Source organism: Rhipicephalus sanguineus, chromosome 3 (assembly GCF_013339695.2).
Source record: "Rhipicephalus sanguineus isolate Rsan-2018 chromosome 3, BIME_Rsan_1.4, whole genome shotgun sequence".
NCBI classification, from domain to species: Eukaryota; Metazoa; Arthropoda; class Arachnida; order Ixodida; family Ixodidae; genus Rhipicephalus; species Rhipicephalus sanguineus.
The window spans coordinates 216234294-216250678 of NC_051178.1; the positions used below are offsets into that span (position 1 = coordinate 216234294).

Below are 16385 nucleotides of genomic sequence, written 5' to 3' on the forward strand. Positions count from 1 at the left end.
GCCTCGTCAGAGTAAAAGTGACCATTGGCAACACGAACAGTAAATCCCATCCAAGATACTGACAGTCAATTAAAGCATGGCAAGGTAATTAGGAGTGAAATGAAAGTAATTAAGGATAATTATGGGTTAACTAAAAGCATACAAGCACTATACTTCCCCTGTATTTTAAGCATATTGTGGTGCACTTATTTTCAGCAACTAGTAGAGATATCGGCTAGATGTTCGTATCATTTTAATGAGTACTTTGTCTACTATCTACAAATACATTTGATTACACAAAAAAGCAAATTATCAATGATGCTTTTTCTTCCCAAACATAATTTGAGGCAAATTTTTTGGAAATTTTCTTATCATAAAATAAAAAATCCAGCAGGTCCCACGCACTGTGGGAATCAATGTAATGCGAAGCAGCCAGCAAAGAGCTGCGTACATCGCCTTGTTTGCCTTTGAGGCAATTGAAGTCATTCATGCCTGACATCTGCACTGTATATATCACATGTTTCTCATGCAATCATGCGTGTACAATCTTTAATATAATGAAACATATATTATCGAATACGAAATGCATGACCTGTCGTTTATGTTCGTCATGCACGCTTCTCATGCACTCATGTCATGCCAAACCAATTCTAGTGTATATTCAGTTAACGAAACAGCCGGAAGCGCACCATGAGCGTGGCAGTTAACTCATGCCCTACACGACATGCATGTCATGATTATCATGTTAACACCTGTCATTTATGCTCGTCATAGTCACATCACGCAATACCAATTTTTAGTGTATGTCAAGCTAGCGAAACGGCCGCGAGCACACCATGAGGGTCACATGCAAATCATGCCCTACACGACATGCATGTCATGATTGCCATGTTACCACCTGTCATTTATATTCGTCGTACAGTCACATCATGCAATACGAATTCTGGTGTATATCAAGCTAGTGAAACGGCCGCGAGTGCACCATGAACATGAGATGTAAACCATGCCCTACACGACATGCATGTCATGGTTTTCATGTTACCGCCTGTCATTTATATTTGTCATACGGTCATGTCACCAAATACCAGTTTTGGGGTACACCAAGCTAGCGAACTGGCCGCTAAAGCACCATGAGCGTGGCACATAACTCATGCTGCACATGAAATGCATGTCATGATTGTCATCATACCACCTGTCATTTTTGCTCGTCGTAAAGCCACGTCATGCAATACCAATTTTGGTGTTTATCAAGCAAGTGAAATGGCCGCGAGCGCACCATGAGTGTGGCATGTAAATCATGTTCTGCATGACATGGATGATATGCATGTCAAATGTTACCGCCTGTGATTTATGTTCTTCATACAGTCACGTCATGCAATACCAAATTTAGCACATGTCAAGATAGCGAAACGGCCGCAAGCGCACCATGAGCAGGGCATGTATGTCATAGTGTACATGACACGCATGTCATGATTTCATGTTACCACCTGTCATTTACGTTCGCCATACAGAAATGCTTCGTCGTACGAATTTTGGTATATATCCACTTAATTAAACGGTCGCGAGCACCCCGGATCATGTCATGTAAATCATGCTGTACATGACATGCATGTCATGATTTGCATGATAGGACCTGTCACTTATGTTTGTCAGACAATCTTGTCACGCCATACCAATTTTGGTATATATCAAGTTAACGAAACGGCCGCGAAAGCACCAAGGCCGTGGCATGTAAATCATGCCGTTCATGACATGCATGTCATGATTTTCATGTTATGACCTATCACATATGTTCGTCATACAGTCAGTTGTGCCATACCAATTTTGGTATACATCCCAGTAACAAAATGGCCAGGAGAGCACAAAGTCGACAAGAGTATGAAGTTGGGCATGTTGGTAAAGCATAACTGATCACGTAGCGCAAAATTTGACACAGGACAAGAGAGGGGGAGCGCTCGTCTTCGTCCCCCTCTCTTGTCCTGTGTCAAATTTTGCGCTACGTGATCAGTTAGCACAAAGTCATAGGCGGAGATGGATGGATGGATGCGAAACTTTATTGTAAGTCCTGAGGTGCACGACTCAACGCGCAGCGGGCCACTCCCACATTGGGACAGTCAAGTCAAGCCCGACCACCGCATCGTGGGCCCTCTGGACAGCCCATAGTTGTGCCCCGACATCGGGGCTCTAGATAGGCGGAGATAAATAAAAAGATTAGATAGATAGATAGATAGATAGATAGATAGATAGATAGATAGATAGATAGATAGATAGATAGATAGATAGATAGATAGATAGATAGATAGATAGATAGATAGATAGATAGATAGATAGATAGATAGATAGATAGATAGATAGATAGATAGATAGATAGATAGATAGATAGATAGATAGATAGATAGATAGATGATAGATAGATAGATAGATAGATAGATAGATAGATAGATAGATAGATAGATAGATAGATAGATAGATAGATAGATAGATAGATAGATAGATAGATAGATAGATAGATAGATAGATAGATAGATAGATAGATAGATAGATAGATAGATAGATAGATAGATAGATAGATAGATAGATAGATAGATAGATAGATAGATAGATAGATAGATAATAGATAGATAGATAGATAGATAGATAGATAGATAGATAGATAGATAGATAGATAGATAGATAGATAGATAGATAGATAGATAGATAGATAGATAGATAGATAGATAGATAGATAGATAGATAGATAGATAGAAGATAGATAGATAGATAGATAGATAGATAATAGATAGATAGATAGATAGATAGATAGATAGATAGATAGATAGATAGATAGATAGATAGATAGATAGATAGATAGATAGATAGATAGATAGATAGATAGATAGATAGATAGATAGATAGATAGATAGATAGATAGATAGATAGATAGATAGATAGATAGATAGATAGATAGATAGATAGATAGATAGATAGATAGATAGATAGATAGATAGATAGATAGATACGCTCAAAGTCGCAGAAGTTCGCTAAAAATGCTTCGTATTTAAAAGGTGCTGAACTGTGTATCATTCTTTGGTACAGCGAACCTTGTGCCGGGGTTGGTGTTCATTGTGACCAGCGATGAAGGTAGATCCTCGTGAGCAGAGTGACCTAGAGTAGGGGGAGTTTCCAAAGCGCCGGCTCCCGCGCGAGCCTTTTGCGATGAACTACCATGCCGCGCCGCCGCTGCTCGGGACCCGTGGGCTTTCTGCGCTCGGGAAGCGCGTGGAAAGCGAAGGGCGTCTGCTACGCGCTGTAGTTTTTAAATGCTTAGTCGCACCTGCGGCGTCGGCCACCGTCCACACAACCACTGCGCATGCTCGGCTCGTCTCGTGCCGGCAGCAAGCCTCTCCTCTCCCTCCCTCCCTCGCTCCTCTCCGTCCCTCCCTCCTCTCGATCGAACGCGGGTGGTGTGTATATAAGCGGCGGAGCGCGTGTTCGGAATTCAGTCAAGGGCGTCTTTACTTGGCTTTCGCTTGACTTGACGCTTTGCTTGACTCGAGTAGATGCGATGGAAGCAACAGTACCTTCAATCAGCGCCCCATCACTCGTTGAAGGCAACGTTACCCCCCTCACCGTCGTGGGCGTCAACAACAGCAAGCAATGCAGAAGACAAGGCTGAGAAGAGACGAGCATACGACGCTGAACACAAGCGTTTGAAGCGAGCTGCGGACCCAGAACTTCGTGCACGAGAAGCTGCTGCGAGACGGCAATGACGGGCTGTGGATCCTTCACTTGGGGAACGAGAAGCAGCTGCGAAACGGCAACGACTGGGCTGTGGATCCTGAACGTCGTGCTCGAGAAGCAGCAACCGTTCGTGAACGTCGAGCAGTGGATCCATCACTCGGGCAGCGCGACGCTTCTGCGAAACCCAATTACGCAACATTCACGCGATACCCCTACCACTCTGCGACGCATTTACTCGAGTTTCCTCCGTGGGAAGATGCGGGCAACATTTTTTTGAGCTGTGTTTCCACACAGGGCACTTGAAGTCTACTTAACTTTAATAATGCGGTGCAGAATGGAACTTACCCATCTTTAAGCATTGTGTTAATGCTGGGGCAACAGAATGCGATTTGAGGCCCGCGTGCTTAGATTTAGGTGCACGTTAAAGAACCCCTGGTGGTCCAAATTTTCGGAGCCCTAAACTACGGCGTCCCTCATAATCATATTGTGGTTTGGGGACGTTAATCCTCAGATATTATTATTAACAACATTCATATGTCATTAAAGTTACAAATACCCCCATTGTAGCTGGACAAGTTAAATAGCTGCCTGAACAAAAATACGGTATGAAATTTACAAATCTGCACGCATAACGTTTCAAGTTTTAATCCCTCTAGTAGAAAATTGTTCAGATAGATCTCTCACTTACCTAGCTTGAAAAAATGTAACATGCGATATATATATATATATATATATATATATATATATATATATATATATATATATATATATATATATATACATAGCTTGGGCCCTCGCGCTCCGCCAGCACAAGGAAAAGCAGAAAGTTCAGAATAGAAGTGTGACCCAGACTATTTCTTTCTTGCTCATTGGCCATGGTTTCACATTCCCCAGATAATTTTTGTTCAAAAGAAACTAGAAAGTATAAATGTGGGCATTAGAAATGTTAGAGAAACTAATGGCTCAAATCAGAATATTAGGACAGCATATGATGAGATTTTCCCATTAAAATCTAAACTACAATCTCTCAGATTCCTAAATAAGAGGTTACAAGATTACCTTGTACATGCACAAACAAATAACCTAATAGCCACAGATGCGTAAGTGAATGATGAAAAGGCAGGCATAGGAATTACCTTCCATTCGCTTGGCTGGTCATTCTCTGTGAGGCTCCCAGATTTTACTCCAGTTTTTGAAGCTGAGCTAGTGGCTATCATTCTGCCGCTTCGTAAACTCCCTTCGAGTGAAATCAGTGCCATCATAATAACAGACTCTCGGTATGTGCCGCTCTTACAGCCTCAGATAACTCTCGAGCCCTCTTGACATTCCGTCCACAGCTAAAGATCCTAAAATTATTGTGTGTTCCAGGTCACTGTGGATTACAATTAAATGAAATGGCTGATTGCTTAGCGCGAGCATCACTGGATGGTCCAATAATGTTGGTACTTCCAGTAGTGGAATATCTAATAGTGATCAGATATAGAAAATTAGCAATTTGTACAGATACAATGGAATCAATAACAAAATGGACGGACTATCAGCATTCAAAATTTCCATGGAAACCTCAGTGGAGTCAATCTAGACGATCGGAAGTTATGATAACCAGATTTCGAGGCCTTGTCTACCCATTAAACTTGTATTTACACAGGGCTGGTCTGGCGATTCATGTCATGACCAAACCGACGACACCCTTATGCACAAGTTGCCCAGGCATGCGCTCTCAGCGACTTCGATAACCTCACACATCATTTTAGCGCTATTCCTGCTCACAGTGCAGCAGCTTTCAAAGATTGGTTGACAACTGCAATCTTTAGGATGAATACCAAGATGTCCGGCAATTGCACTTTTCCCGTTGTATAATCATGCTCTCTTAACCTGTCATTCAGACAGCACCCTGTAATGTCAAAAAATGGAATGGAAAGCCTGCTGCCGTGAGCCTGAGTGTTTGGTTTTTCCCAACCCTTTTCGCTAGCATGCCTAATCTTACTTTACCTTACGTGGCTCACATTTTTCTCTATCCAGCCTTCTATACATCAGGCCTTGGGCAGCTTTCTCAAATCATCTGAAATTACAACATAGATGACATCCATGGTTCGACGCAGCATCACTGTGAATGGTATACGTCCAACTGACACTAGGCTATGCAGCCTTTCTATTGCTTTTTATTGTGGAATTCCAAAAGGAAATCTCTACTCACAATTTTTGGAGCCTATGGATCCAAAAATTAAGCATTTCACAATGAGAAATGTTCACACAACAGTGACGAAAGCAGCTGACTATCTTGCAGTAAAAATGGTGAAATTCTTTATAAGAGCAGCAACTGGTTGAGCCGATTAAGATTCACAAAAGATGTCCGAAATACTTTTTTGGTACACGTCCACTTCAAAACACAATCAGAAAGTGCAGGGAAGGACGTAGCTGCAAATGTAGGTGGTTCTCTTTCAGCAGACATGCCAGCCACCCGCCATAACGTGGCAGCCTGCATAAAAGCAGCTTAAACAATTAACGCGTACATCACTGCCCAATGTGACATGACATGGACAGGCCATTCCACAGAATGTTAAGCCAGAAAGCAAGGAGTGAGAGAGAGGTAGAAGAATACTGACAATTACAATACTCCCTAATGCCAAATTTTAGCACGTTTTCTGCATTTTCAAAACACATAATACCGAAAGCATGAATAGTGTGCATTTCAACACCAGCAATATACTCTTAAAATTACCGAACACTACAAGTGGGATCATTGGCAGGTAATCATTGAATGTTGCTCTATGCACTTTGAACAGTATACAGTGACATTGAGTGGCCACAATGTGCAGACATACGTTAGCACTCGTAGTACAATAAAAGCTCGTTAGTTCACCTTGAGAAGCTTTTAGCGCAAACTAGGACAGGGACACTGAGGGAGGGAACAACACCAGCGCTAACCATCAACTGAAGGCTTTATTAGGCCAGAAGAAAACATATATACCCGGACTACGTCACTCGCGGCACATGCGCACGGTCAACAGTGCAAACCAAGGCCCTATCTCTCCGTATCTGGAGAGATATCTGGATAGATATCATTTGGAGAGATATATCTGGAGAGATATATCTGGAGAGATATCAACATCTTGTATGACCCGAAGTTTTTCACTGAATCCGCGTCGGCGTATCGGCGTCCAGACCCAAACACAGTCGCTGGGCTGCTATTCCATGAAGCGTCGTCGAAGATTGTAATGGTGGCTGCCGGTCATCTGCTGATTCTTGATGCGTTGGCGGGCGAGCTGTCGGGCTTCTTCGGCGCACTGAAGGTAAACAGTGATGACGAGGTTTTCTTCGTCTGGGACGTTGCGTAACATGGTGGTGAGCTTCGTTGCCGGGTTCGTTCCGTAGACCAACTTCTAGGGTCATCTGTGTCGTTTCTTGCACGGCCATGTTGTATGCGAAGGTGACGTATGGAAGGATGGCATCCCAGGTCTTGTGTTTAACGTCAACTTACATGGCCAGCACGTCAGCGATTGTCTTGTTTAGATGCTCGGTGAGGTCATTTGTCTGTGGGTGGTAGGCAGTTGTGCGGCGGTGACTTGTCTGGCTGTATCTCAGAATCGCGCGAGTTAGGTCCGCAGTAAAGGCGGTACCTCTGTCCATGATGAGGACCTCTGGGGCACCATGACGTAGGACAATGTTCTCAACGAAAAACTTGGCTGCCTCGGCGGCACTGCCTTTGGGCAGGGCCCGTGTTTCGGCGTAGCGGGTCAGGCAGTCGGTAGCTACGACGATCCACTTATTACAGCAACTCGACGTTGGGAACGGCCCCAGGAGGTCCATTCCGATCTGTTGGAATGGTCGCCGAGGTGGCTCAATCGGCTGAAGAAACCCTGCTGGTCTTGTTGGCAGTGCCCTGTGTCGCTGACAGTCTCTGCATGTCCTTACGTAGCTAGTCACGTCGGCGGCAAGGCGCGGCCAGTAGTACTTTTCCTGTATTCTTGCCAGCGTTCGGGAGACACCGAGGTGTCCTGCTATCGGGTCATCGTGCAGGGCCTGGAGGACTTCAGGTCGCAATTCTGAAGGCACCACGAGAAGGTACTTGGCTCGAAGTAGTGAGAAGTTCTTCTTTTGAAGAACACCATTGTGAAAGAAAAACGACGTGAGTGCTCGCTTGAATACTTTTGGAACAACGACGGTCTTGCCCTTGAGCTATTCCACGAGGCTTCTGAGTTCCGGGTCGGATCGCTGTCATTCAGCGAAGCCGTCGGCACTTATGGTTCCCAAGAAACAGTCGTCCTCCTGGTCGTCCTGCGGCGGTGGGTCGACGGAGGCGCGAGACAGGAAGTCAGCGTCGGAGTGTTTTCTTCCGGACTTGTGCAACTGTAATGTCGAACGACTGTAATGTCGAATTCTTGAAGTCTCAAGCTCCATCGCGTGAGACGACCTTAAGGGTCCTTCAATTTAGCTAGCCAACACAAGGCGTGCTGGTCGCTCACAACTTTGAAGGGCCTGCTGTAGAGGTAGGGTGAAAACTCTGACGTAGCCCAGACAATGGCAAGATACTCCTTTTCTGTTGTCGAATAATTGGCTTCTACCTTGGATAGTGACCGGCTAGCATAACTGATAACCCTTTCCAGTCCATCAGTCCTTTGCACAAGGACGGTGCCAAGTCCTACACCGCTTGCGTCGGTGTGTATTTCCGTATCAGCGTATTCGTCACAATGTGCAAGTATCGGAGGCGTCTGCAGGCATCGTTTCAATTCTTGAAATGCTAGAACTTGCGCTGTTTCCAACCTGAACTCAACGTCGGTCTTTGTGAGTTGCGTCAGTGGCTCGGTGATTAGTGAAAATTCCTTGACGAAACGTCTGTAATAGGCACACAAGCCCAGACATCGGCGTACGGCCTTCTTGTCGGTGGGCGGTGGGAAGGCAGCAATGGCAGCTGTTTTCCGCGGGTCCGGGCAAACTCCAGACTTGTTAATGACATGGCCCAAGAACAAGAGTTCATCGCACGCGAAGTGGCACTTTTCTGGCTTTAGGGTGAGTCCGGAGGTCTTGATTGCTTGAAGTAAAGCTTCAAGGCGCCGGAGATGTTCGTCGAAGTGTGAGGCAAACAGAGCAATGTCATCCAAGTACACAGGTACGTCTGCCACTTCAATCAAGCCAGCACGGTGTCCATAACGCGTTCGAACGTCGCAGGTGCCGAGCAAAGACCAAAGGGCATGACCTTGAACTCGAAGAGGCCGTCTGATGCTATTGGCCTCGAGATCTTTGAGTGGCACCCTCTCGCGTGCGACGTCAGAGAGGGGACTCGGGAGCCGCTCTTCGCGCACATGCTCGCGGCATGATGGCTACTCAACGCTACCAGCCAGTCTGACCTGCTTGAGTTATTGAAACATGAATGGGCAAGTTCATAAAACAATTTGTACTGAATGTTCAAGCAAAATCCATAGCGAAATCGAGCGAAGCTGCCGTCAGGAGCACGTTCAGTGTCGATTGCTCCTGGTGTTGTCTGCTAGCCATCAATATGTACATCTGCATGTATGGCGACGATTTCTTTTCGCGACTGTTCTATGGCCGTGGCACACTCAAAATGATTTTCCAGCCCGTTTTCATTGACTAATTTCAGCATTCGGGCTTCGGCTACAGCGTCTGCGTTAAACCACAATATACGTATACTGCGTGCTGCACGTGTTCGGTTGCCAAGCCTGCTCCTTTGATTCAGTTCCTTTGTTCGGAGTTTTAAACGTGTGACAAGCGACGTGTGATGTCCTTCAAATCAAATAAATGGTCGTTACAGGCAACAACTTTTGATTAAATCCAAGTTTTCAGCAGCTATCGTGTAAGCGTGTAGTAAGTAGTTGAAGTTTAAAAAAGAAATAAAAAGGTTGAGAGCATGTGTCAAAAGGGGATGCACGACGGTGATATGAAATATATCGTAGGTTGTGCGGAGTTGTCTTTTCTTTATTTTTGCAGCACATTTTAATCCCTACGTTAATAAATCAACATTTCCTGACTCGTTCCCGGCCATTTCAAAGCATGCTGAACAGAATTAGTGTAATCATACTAACACAGATAAATACAAAGCTTTCGCATCGAAAATCGTATTAAGATGTATTTGCTATAAAATAGTGTAATTCACTCTCAACGGTCGACTCCTGATAGGGCATGATGCAGCCACTGTACTAAAGAGACTCTCACGGTCCCTTATGCACTTGCCTAAGACGACTCGAAGGCGAAATCCATCATCTTCTTTTTGTTCAGTCGATGTATTGTTCCTTCCCCGCCCCCTTCCTAATGCCTTTTGGACGTCACGTGGTTTTGCACTGCCTCCAGGATCGGAGGCATTGCAAGCTTTCTATACATCTCCTGGTTTTGCATTGCCTCCGTGATCGAAGCACCGATCACGGAGGCAATGCAAACCGATGATGCGATGTGATGACGTAATCATGTGACGTGACATTATGACGTCACAAATTTTGGCGGTCTATGATGTCATGAGTTCGTCATGAGTGACGTCATCGTGAGAGGATTTTTTGCATCACTCATGTTGACGCTACCGACTAGGGTCTCCGATGGTGCATTTCCGCGTTTGATCAGGAATCCAAAGCTTTCATCGTAAAATATTTAACCTTGTTACAGCGCGGTAAAGAACAGCAATAACCAGCCAAAAGAATGATGGGAAAGAGCTCTCTTGCTCCTCTTCCTGGATATATTCGCCAATTTTTCCTACTGTTTATCAAGCTGTATTATCGGTAGCAAATGAAACACGAACGTTGGAGCACGTTCCCCAAGCATTAGGAACTGTATAATGCGCGCCGTCCTGTCATCACCATTGACAGGCACGCACACCCGATTAGGCAGCACTGCACAATCGAAAGCATGAATCTGGCTCACGAGCGGCAAACCGCAAGAGCGTATCTATCTCTAATCATAAGGGTGCGAACTGTACCACGTGCACCACTGCTGGCATTTCATTCGGAGGCGATAGTACGTGTAACAAGTTTTAATGTGCATCCAACTCGCCCAATCTCTGCTAGTTGTCCACAATGACCCGCTGGTCGATGAAGTTATCAATTTTATTTTGTCGGCAAATGTTTTGTGTACGTGACTACAATTGGAACTGGAGTGTGAACTTTCGTTCAAGTCTGTTTAGATAACACTAACTTTTGCAAATATGCCGTGAAATTGATCGCGCTTCGCTCCAAAGCAGCGCAGAATCTCTTTAACTCGATTGGCGGGACGTTCCAATTCACGCAAGCTATTTCAACGCCATCCAGCCCAATGAGTGACGCTACGAACACGGTGCATGATCCCGACCGCAATGGCTCTGTGTATATAGAACATATGCTAAATGTTAACGTTTCTTAACCTCCAGTAATGCTAGCAGCCATCTAAAGAACTTTCATTAAACGAAAATACAGCTAGTAGTCGAGGAACGCCGTGAGACACGAGCGAACTATAACGGAAATGCTGCTGTTCTAGCCGCAGCCTAGCAGACGACAAAAGCCGAATTCCCGCTTTTGTGTCACCGGAACGCTGTTCGCAGCGCCGCCATCGGTGGCTCACCAGGTTAATAAAGGCAGTCTTCTCACGGTCTCTCTCGTCGACTTCGATTTGCCAGTAGCCGGTCTTAAGGTCTATCGACGAAGAGTACCTCACGTTGTAAAGTCGATCAAGGGTGTCGTCTATCCGTGGGAGAGGATAGACGTCCTTCGTTATTTCGTTCAGGCGGCGATAACTGACACAGAAGCGTAGGGTTCCATCCTTTTCCTTCACTAACACCACGGGTGACGCCCACGGACTCTTGGAAGGCTGGATGATGTCGTCACGTAGCATTTCGTCGACTTGTTTCCTCATGGCCTCGCGTTCTTGCGTCGAAACTCTGTACAGGCTCTGGCGGAGCGGCCTGGCATTTTCCTCTGTTGTGATGCGGTGTTTTGCGACTGCGGTCTGCCGAATTCCTGACGACGACGAAAAGCAGTCCTTGTATTGCAAGAGCAGGGCTTTGGGCTGTTCTTGCTTATGCTGCGGAAGGCTAGGATTGACGTCGAAAGCTGGTTGAGGAGCTTGGTTCGTCGGAGTAGGCTCGGAAGAATCGGCGAGGGCGAAAGCGCTGGTGGCTTCCACAATTTCTTCGATGTAGGCAACTTTCATGCCTTTGTTCACGTCCTTATACTCGTTGCTGAAATTTGTGAGCATCACTGTTGCTTTCCCTCCCCGCAACTCGGCTATTCCTCTTGCGATGCAAATCTCGCGGTTGATCAACAAGTGCTGGTCTCCTTCAATGACGCCTTCCAGGTTTGCTGATTTTTGAGTGCCGATGGAAATGATGACGCTGGTGTGAGGGGGGAGGGTGACATGGTCTTCCAGCACATTCAAGACATGCTTTCCCAGCCGCATGTGCGGTGGTAATGCTTTTTCTGTGGATAGTGTTATCGACTCGGATCTCAGGTCAATGACAGCACCATGTAAGCTTAAGAAGTCCATACCAAGGATGACATCTCTCAAGTAAAGCTGTAGCACTACAAAGCTCACGGGATAAATCAGGTTGTTAATGGTGACTCTTGCTGTGCCAATTCCCGCCGGCATCACTAGGTGTGCTCCAGCGGTCCGAATTTTGGGGCCTTCCCAGGAGGTCTTGACTTTCTTCAACTTCGTGGCGAACGATCCACTGATGACAGATAGTCGGCTCCAGTGTCAATGAGAGCTGTGATGCTGTGGCCATCAATAAGAACGTTGAGGTCGCTAGTTCGTCGTTTTGCACTGCAGTTAGGTCGTGGCGTTGGATCACAGCTACATCGGTTTGTTCCGCTACTTCCGCGTTGCGTCGTCAGGTATTCTTCGGGCCACGAAGTTTCGACGTCATGGCCTCGTTCGGCTTACAGCGTATTCTGTCATGGCGGTGGCGGCAGCGGCGGAGGATCTTCGGTATTTTGTCGTACAGCAACCGCACCTCCATCGGTTGCTGCCCTTAGTTTTCCGGATACGGGCTTACAGAACGGTTCAGAGTAGAATCGGTGTACTGGCGGCGCTGCGGTGACATGTAGCAGGCTGGCGACGGCGATCGGGAAGGTTGTCAGGGTGTCCACTGCGCTCCTGAGAGGCAGTCAGTGTGAGGTCGTTCAGCCCGCTGTGGACACTGCACGTTGACTGCGAAACCACATAGCCCCATCTGTTGGCACTGGCAGTGGCGGTAGGTGTGGGTGGCTTCCCCGCCATGGTAACAGAGCAGGCGGTTGTCTTCGGCGCGCCAAACGTCGATCTTCCTCGGGGTGTAGCGCTAACCGACAGGTGGGTGGTAGGGTGCCGATGGGTGCAGCGGTGGCGGCGGTTCTGGCGACAGAACTGCATCGATGCGGTGTCTTGACGTGGGCGCGGCGGGGGAGCGTAGCTCATGGCTTGCGGCTGAGGCTGAGACGGTTCAAGGGTGCCCAGCGACTGCTGGATTTCTGCTCAAACGACATCTGCGATCGAGTCCACTTGAGGCTGTGGTGAGGGTAACCGCTTGGGCATGATCGCTCGGATCGCGAAACGATCCGAGCGATCCTTGGAGTCTGCAGCTGGCTCGACTGTCCATGATGGTGTCGGTGTCTTCACCACGAACAGGGCTGGGTTCACAGCTTGACGAGGGCATCCGGAACAGGAACAAACAGCACCTCCTCTAGATGTCGTGGGGTCGGGACGTCGACGAAGGTAGCAGTCAGCGTGTCCAAGATGAAACTCTTTATTTGGCCGAACTTGTGGCCGGGAAAAGAAAGTCAAACTACAGCAATACACACTGCACACTGATGGCGGCGAGCAGAGCATCGGCCATCGATAAACTGCTCAGCGGAAAGTTGTGTCGGCATTTATACATGCGGCATCGAACATTCGAGCCTTATCGCTAGTCGCCGCGTTAGTTCCAGAATGAACTCAACTGTTCGCGATTGCGCGCTCAAGTCTATAAGAAGATTCTGAAGTAATCTGGAAGGTTCCCAGACATTCGGGTGCAGTTTGCGCAAAACAGTGATTATACGCGTAGCGGACCAGTTACATAAACATAGCGAAAGAAGCGCGCGTGGCAATATCATCGCCAACATATAACAAACAGATAGTGTTAACAGAGAATTTTAATTTGTCCGTAAACCTTCTTACGTTAGCGTAACACTGGATTACCTTAGCCGTGAGAGGCTGGATAAGAGGGGCCATCTCGCGGTGCAAAGAAGAACCTGGCAAGTACAGAATAGTTATTGCAGAAACCTAGCGTATTTTGAATCTCTGCTCATGTACATTCGCAGAAGTGGCGTAATTCTGAATGCGTTGCCTTTAGTTAAATTGATTTTCATCATGGACACTCGGCGAAAACAAAGAAACGTGTGTATCTAGCATTGTGGTTGTCCGACGCGTCACAATATGTCAATTTCGTCATCCGGCAACCCCACATTCCATAAACCCCATTGCGTATACCGAAATGCCATACAGGCTAAAATTCTGTAATATAGCTAATTGAGACACACAGTTGAATCCCGCTATAACGAACTCCGCTACAACGCAATTTCCACCACTACGAATTATTTTTTATTCCCCGTCAGCCACCAATAGAAATCAATGTGAAAAATGTCTTGTCACAACGAATGCTTTTACAGCGAAAGCTGTTATGAGATCATTTCAGCGGCCGTTTTTGGCGCAGTAGTTGTCCGCCGCCGCCGCCGCCGGTGTCCGTAACCACTATCACTCGAAATAGGAAAAAAAACGAAATAAGAAAAAGATTATAGGATGGAACGAGGTTCGAACCTGGGCCCTCAGTGTGGGAGCCCAGTATTCAACCTCTGAGCCATGCCGGTGCTTGACACTGCTTTGCAAAAGACCCTATACAGGCTTCATGTCGGGAAAGAACCACATTAACATGTGCAATATAGCGTGGTAGAAGAGTAAAATAAGCACCAAGCGTCGCACAAAGCGAATTCTGTAAGCAGGCGTCACACAATGTGAATTGCGCCACGAGTAGGTTGTTGATTGCTTCCAACCCATTACAAAGGGCTACGCCATAAATCTTCATCGTCATCAGGCACAGCATCAACAAAGTGCGCATAATGCCCTACATGCGTTTAGCAGGTACCACGGCTCTCCGTAGAATGACGAAAAATGGCATAGTGCCTGCTTCCCCACTTCTCAAAAATTACAATGATTTATAGCGTAGTGGGTTCCTCGCAAGTGCACTTGTATTGGTTCCCAAGGAAGCCCAGAAGCGCATGATCCATTTCCTCGAGGTCTCAATAAAGTTCTCCCCCCCCCCCTCTCTCCCACGTCAACGTATGTTATACAGCATGGCGGGAGAGGGAAATAGCGACCGGGCGTCACCCAATGCAAATTACATAACTGGTGGGCCGTTTAAAGCTTCCAACCCATTACAAAGGGCTGAGCCATAATTCTTCATCGTCATCAGTCGTCGCATCAACAAAGTGCACATAATGCCTCACAGACGTGTAGCTGGTGCCTGGCTTCTCTGCAGAATGGCGAATATTGGCTTAATAGGTGCTTCCCAACTTCACTAAAATTGTCATTTATGGCGTAGTTGGTACCTTACAAGTGTACTTGTATTAGTAGCCCCAAGAGAGCTTACAACAGGCTCTAGAAACGCCGCTCTTCCGGCTTTCGCTGTGACTGTGCTGCGGTTTCAGCGCAGGCCTGGCATTTTTTTTCTGGGTACCTCTGTTTCAACGAAGTTTTCGTGAGTGCTACCACATAAGAAAAAGGAGCTTGCCTATGGTTGCCACAAAATTCCGCTAGCAACTCGACCATTTCTCGCTGTCTCGTGACTTCCAGAACAGTGTGGCTGCATCACAAGACCCGTGTCTTCATCTGAGACGCACTTTCTGCCACCGCACATCCCTGTAAATTTTTTGCCACTGAGATGCTCGGCAACAGATCGTCCATCCCCCATGATGGTGCCGGCGGGTTTGATCAACACCCTCCAGACTAGCTAGTCTAGAGAGTGTTGGTTCGATGCGAATGCAGGCTATGGTAAAATTCTTCTTCAAGAGCTCCCGCCATATTTTTGACATAGCGCTCAAAACAAAACTACTGTGTGTCGTCGCTAGCCCTGTGATCGTGAATGACAGCCACGGCGTTATGAAGGCACACGAGCGGATAGCGTGAACCTAGTCCAAGAGTAACTACATCCTGCTGCAACTGCTGCAAACACAAATGTGGTCATGTCGACGCAATCATGGGTGACCACAAAAGTATTCGTGCATCCAACACACACAGACTCAAAGCAATGCTGCTTGCTGCAACGCTGCTGACAAAACCCCAGTAGACGCGATCACAGATTGCAACGATGCATTTCTAAAGGCGTGCGCACGGCCGGCACGCACAGATTGAAAACAGAACTACCGTTTTCCACAACAGCTGCGCAGAAAACCGCGGTCGATATCGTCACAATCATCGATAGTGAATAAGCTCCAAAGGCACGCAGCTAACACAGCGGAAAATTAAAGGCAATAAAGTTGTAAAACGGCACAGAGCATTTCAGCTTCCCTGTCGTTTGCTTCTGACTATAATAGTGCAGAGCTTCGGCACTTAGTTTTGACTTGGCCTCTAGGAAAACTTTGGCACGCTTGTTGACGGCACTGTGCGCTCGGAGGATAGTCTGAATACCGTATTTTCTCGTGTATAACCCACCCCTGCACATAACCGGCACCCCCCGACCACAAATCGCAGGAGAAAGAAAA

At 46.6% G+C, this 16385-nt stretch overlaps 1 protein-coding gene across 3 annotated transcripts in view; it reads right to left on the reverse strand.

The window, feature by feature from the left end:
- LOC119388282 (proteoglycan 4) overlaps window positions 1-16385 on the reverse strand; it is a 287761-nt gene that overhangs the window by 129296 nt on the left and 142080 nt on the right. The gene's annotated exons all lie outside the window — the stretch shown is intronic.